Raw genomic sequence first — 6,120 nt, 5'->3', positions numbered from 1 at the left:
GACTTTAGCTTATGCATAACATTATGGAAGGAAGCTTCTTTCATACCATCATCAGAGAGATCTAATAAATTTTTGTTTAAATCAGGACACTCTTCTTGGAGAGCTTCTAACTTTATGGATTGAATGACCCTCTTTTCCTTAAGCTCTTTTAGGACTTCCAAAGCACTTGAAGACAAAACCTCTAACATGAGCTTTTCCTAACGAGAACCCCACTTCTCCTCTTTGATCATGCCTTTAAGTTCCACTATACGAACAACCAAATCCGAAGAAGATCTGTGTAGGTTCGCCTTCTCCAAGAAAGGAGACACTTGGTCTAGACGACTGCGTCGCCCGTAACAATCCCTTTCAAACCTAGAAACTTTATCCTTAGTAAGAGTATAATGAGCCTTCAAAGACTCGACCTCTTGAGAATAAGAGTCTGGGGCCAAAAGTTCCTTATGGCCGATCATAAACTAAGTCATAAGCGAAGCCGTCTGCAATAATTGGAAGGTCGACTTTTCCTAAAAGCTAGACTTGCCTATTTTAGAGAGCTTACGGGCGTGACAATAGTCCTTTGTAGACACATAATCCTTTTTCTCTTTTGCAGTACAAGGGAATCGACTGGCCAACACAGGGGACAATGGGAGAGGAGTATTCCCTTCACTTCCCGACAAGAATAAAGTAGGTACCAAAGAGTTTCTTCCTATCTTTAGCAGATCTCACATCAACAACATCCTAACAACATATCTCAATAGCAAAAAAGGAAAGCAAGGTCGCCTTCATAGATTTCTCTGCATCTGTAAGAGCGTCATATAAAAAGAGTAAGATTTAGCCCTCTCTGAGAAGTGATCAAGGGAGCAGAATCCTCTCCTATGATCAACACACACAAACAACTCTGAAGAAGGGGTCGGAAATATGCACAATTCAGCGTGAGCAAGAAGGGAAATTGGAGTGTCCAAAAAATAATCAGTCTTGAACTTTTTCTAACTCTTAATGTAAACACAAAAGACTTTATTTTTAGGTAGACGAAGAGAAACGAGACCATAACCTTCGTCCCCCTTGGACACAGGGTTAACCTAAAAAGGTGGAAGAAGAGGTTCTTGGAGGTTGAACCTTTGTCTCCCCAATACTCATATCAGTACTGAATATCCTCATAAAGACCCAAGCAACCAGATGAAGCTACGAAATAAAATAACATTGGAAGATATAAAGACTATGAAAAGGAAGAGAGATACACTGCAAAATAAAATAAACAATGGAAAATAAAGATAGAAGAGATAGAGATAGTGCACCAAAGATTTATACAGATTCTGCCTAACCACTTCTACTCATGTTCCCAAGAGTTTATCCTCGAGAGTTCAATTAAAATTAGACACAAAGGTAACATTAGAGCTCTTACCGGTAGTTCTACATCTAACAAACTTACCTTTATCATAAGAAGAAATCTCTCCTCTCGTATAGGTAGAATAAAATAATATATTTATTTCTTCAGTCAAATAATTTGAACAATTACTATCAACATGACTTTTTGATCTTGAGTTATCAAAAATATTTGCATCACAACTTAATTTTTTAATTTTTGGCACTCAAATCTTTTTTAATCCTTTAATATTAGTGTGACCATTTTCTCTAGATTTGTCGCTAGAATCATAATTACTTATCTAAGATGAAGCAAATGTGTTTTTCATTTTATGCTCATGATTTTTTTTATAGTTATGTTCGTTATTTTATTTTTTATAGAAATGAGAATGAGTATATTCTTACTTTTATGACTTTTCTTAACAAAACAACATGATCATTTTTATTACAATAATTCTATTCAAGAATTTTATATTTGGAGGTCTTATTTGCATGACATATATTAATAAAACTTTTAAGATGAAAAATTAATTTTAAAATGGATCCCTATTTTTAAGTTTAATGAGAGAAAGTAATATTAATATTTTATTGATTTTATTATTATTATTATTATTATTATATTTCAACAAAACAGCATTCTTGTTATAAGATAGTCAAAAAGATTTATCAAAAGGTAATCATACGTTTTATTTTATGTGTGCACTAAACTTAATAAAAAAAATAAAAATTACATGAGAAGAAGCTGATACTTGCAGGCCTACTACTAAAAATAGTTGAATGCATCCTTATGAAAGTCCCATATTTAATAGATAAATTACATGATAATAATGATAATAAGAACTTTCGAATCATAATCAACATCGTCGCTTTGGCCGAGTGGTTAAGGCGTGTGCCTGCTAAGTACATGGGGTTTCCCCGCGAGAGTTCGAATCTCTCAGGCGACGATTAATGATTTTGTTTTACATTTTTGAGTGCTTTGGATTTTGAGAAAGAAAAAGGCAATGATTTTGTTTTACATTTTTGAGTGCTTTGGATTTTGAGAAAGAAAAAGGCAATATTATAACATCCAATTCTCAGCTAATATAAATTAATGGAGTAGTTAACACGGTGGTTTCAAGCCAAACTTTAACGTCAAAAACTATATTTATAATAATTGTGAAAGTGATTTGAGATTGGGACAAAAATTATATTTTTTTCTCAAATTTTTATGCATTTAATATTGTATATGATGTCCATTTTTTTAATGAAATAATATGATGTCGATTTAACTTTCCTATCTAAGATAGAGATTTGTAAAAATTATGTTGGATTATAAAAACAATTTTTTCAAAATATAATATTTCTTTTGGTATTATGAACTCAATAATTTTTTTGTCAAATAATTTAATAATTACAATTTTATTTTTAAAGATAAATAAATAAAATATTATGAATTTAATGTTGAAATTAATTAATAATTAATTTATATAAGACATGCTAAAATACAAAAATTAAATTATAATCATAATTAAGGCAGAAGCGAAACAAATATATGAAGATGCATACACATAACCTTAACATTTACGATAAATTACACTATGAAAGATTATAGTAATATTTAGATGAATCTAAAGAGAAAGCTTTCTAGTAGTGATAACGATAATTTTATAACCAAAAAAATATTGAATTGTAATTCTTTGTGTCGAAGCAGGTTGCTCGACATAAGCAAGGAAGTGTCGAATCACCTAATATGTCGAGTTGTATTAGTGTGTCGAAGTGTCGAAGCATGTTGCTTCACACAGGATTTCGACTTAGGCATATTTTTAGTAGTGTTAACTATTTTGGGCTTTTATAATTTTGGACTTTGGCTTAGGGAGTAAGTTAACCTAAATCTATAAATAGAAGGAGTAACCCCTATTCTTAGAAGAAGAACTCATAACATTGTATTCATAGAATTTTGCAGTTGCAAAGTAAATAAAGAAATTTTCCACAGGTTGTGGACAGAGAGAAAACTCTGCAGAAAATATTCTTCGTCTTCAACATTCATTTCTTTCTTTCTCAATCGTTTTTCTTTTCTTTTTATTGTCATTGTGTGGGTGATAACAATCTTATTCATCAAGATTGATAGAAATTCTCCATAGGTTGTCGTGGATTTCCAAAATCTGGTATCTAGAGCTCAGGTTTGAGCGATTTGTGGGAAGAAAATCACAATGACAATGAATCATCCAAACAGACATTTTCCAGCGAATCTCCTGATTCTCAAGAACAATAGTTATGAGAATTGGTGCAAGCAGATGAATGTTGTGTTATGTTATCAAGATCTTTGGGATCTTGTCAAAGAAGGAGTAACAACACTTACAGAAAACGCGACGGATCAAGAAAGGGACGCACATAAAGAATTGAATAGGAAAGATTATAAAACTCTCTTTATAATCCATCAACGTGTTGATCCAGATAACTTTGAAAAGGTTAGTGATGTAGAGTCAGTGAAAGAAGCGGGGGAAATTTTGGGGAAGTCATTTGGAGGCGCGAAGAAGGTGAAAGAGGTGAGGTTACAAACTCACAAAAGGACGTATGAATTGCTTCAGATGGAAGACAATGAAAGCATTAGAAGATATGTTGTTGGAAAGATCTTGAGGTTGTTGACTCCAAAATTCGACCACGTGGTAGTAGCCATAGAAGAGTCGAAAGATTTGTCAAAACTGACAAAGAAAGAGATTCAAGGGACATTTGAATCTCATGAATAAAGAATGGCTGAAAGAGTTGCAGGAAATTTGAAGAGTGATGTGGCTTTGCAGGCGCAATCAGCAAAAGAAAAGAAAGACAAAGGAAGCTGGAATGGCTACAAAGGCAGATGAGGCTACAACAATTCGAATGGTCGAAACCAAAAGAAGGAAACTGGTCAAATCAGAGAAAACTATGGAACCAAGGAAACTAAAGAGATGGTGTTGCAGGTAGAGGAAGATATGGTGTTCGAAAGCCAGACAAGAGTCATATTCAGTGTTACAATTGTTAGAAGCATGGTCATTATTCTAGTGATTGTCCAGAAAAGCAGAAGAATCAAGAAACTGATGCAAAGCTGGCGAAACATGAAAAAGAAGAAGAGATGTTACTAATGGTTACAACGATATGAAGAGAGATTCAAGGACCAGTGGTACTTGGATTCAGGATGCTCATCACACGTGTATGGAAGGATTCAGTGAGAATATCATGTGATGAACCAGTTATGAAATTCTGGTATCAGATATGAGATGTCGAATGCAATGTCACGACACTAATATCTGAATTACACTAACAGAAGAAAGATAAAGAAAGGTAATGCAAAAGACACAAGCAATTGTTAACCCAGTTCGGTCCAACTCACCTACATCTGGGGGCTACCAAGCCAGGAAGGAAATTCACTAAAATAGAATCAGTTCAAAGACTCTCCGTACACTTCAACAAGTTACAGTCTTTCTCACCTAATCTCTACCCGTGCAATTTCTACCTAAGCACTCTTAGATATGAGAACCCACTCACTTCCCTACAATCACACCTGTGATCTTAAACAACAATCCCTTGAGAAAAGAAAACACTTTTCAATAACACACTCTTGATTTTACTTCACAGTTTCAATCAAGAAGACACACTATTGATCTTGCTTCACAGCTTTGATCAAGAAGACACACACTTGATCTTGCTTCACAGCTTTGATCAAGTAGACACACAATATTGCTTAACAGCTTTAGAGTGACAAATTACAACCACAAATCAGTCCAATTCAATCATCAAAAGATGACTTGAATGGCTTACAAGTCTTACGACTAAACAGACACAAACCCTAGCTCTCTCTCTATATTTCGCTCAGTATTGGTTGTGTTGTAAAACAGGTTTTCTAAGTCCCTTTTTATAGAAGCTTTCAGCTGGGCTTGGACATCTTGAAAACCCTAAATCTATTTTCCAATCAAATCTTTTTATAACAGCTGGTTAGATCTCCTTGGAAAATAAGTAAATCAGGTTATAATCCATGATTGAATGCGCTAGCTAATCAGATCTTCAATCATACAAAGATTGCCATTAATTGTGCAATCACAAAACACCAGACATTCATACTGAATGTTCTGTGTACAGGATGTCATGACATCGGGTCTGACATCCTGGAAAAATCCTGCATAATCCAATAATTCCTTTTATAACTTCCAGCAGGTACAACCATATCAGATGCCATGACCTTATGTATGTCATCTGAAATAATCCTGCATGAACATGTCTTTCATTTAAGCTCCAGCAGGTACATCCAATATCAGAAGCCATGGCATTGTATGTGGCATTCTGAAACAATCCTGCATGAACATGTTCTTGAACTCCAGCAGGTACATAGGATATCTCATGTTAAGACATCACACATAACATCTTGTGAACACTCTTTATTTTACCAAAATTGCTGCCAATATTAAGAATCAACAAACTCCCCCTTTGGCAAATTTTGGCTAAAACATATATCTGTCCTTTTTGTTCACAAGGTAAACTATCAGCAGTTAAAAAACATAACAGTAGTTTAAACAGCAGCAGAAGCAAATACAATTACTAGATATAGCTACTAGTAATACACACATGCACAAGGGTACTTCTCCTCCCCCTAAATCTGTGCAACAAAAACAGAATTACTAGTTATGGATGCAACTAGTAAGACACTCAAATGCACAAGGGTACTCCTTCTCCCCCTAAATCTGTGCACACATCAAACATCTTCCATGAACATCACAACTACTGTAACTACAACACATGTACCAGCCAGAATGTCATTCTGACATCTGCTTCAAC

General features: G+C 34.3%; 1 non-coding gene across 1 annotated transcript; it reads left to right on the top strand.

Annotated features, from left to right (window-relative positions):
- Window positions 1-2,200: 2,200 nt before the first annotated feature.
- Window positions 2,201-2,282, top strand: TRNAS-GCU (transfer RNA serine (anticodon GCU)). Its single transcript has one exon. It is a non-coding gene; the product is annotated as a tRNA-Ser (tRNA).
- The last annotated feature ends 3,838 nt before the right edge of the window (window positions 2,283-6,120 follow it).

The sequence above is a fragment of the Lathyrus oleraceus genome, chromosome 4 (genome assembly GCF_024323335.1).
Source record: "Lathyrus oleraceus cultivar Zhongwan6 chromosome 4, CAAS_Psat_ZW6_1.0, whole genome shotgun sequence".
Lineage (NCBI taxonomy): Eukaryota > Viridiplantae > Streptophyta > Magnoliopsida > Fabales > Fabaceae > Lathyrus > Lathyrus oleraceus.
The sequence above is the reverse complement of the archived record's forward strand: the minus strand, read 5'-3'. Positions and strand labels throughout refer to the sequence as shown.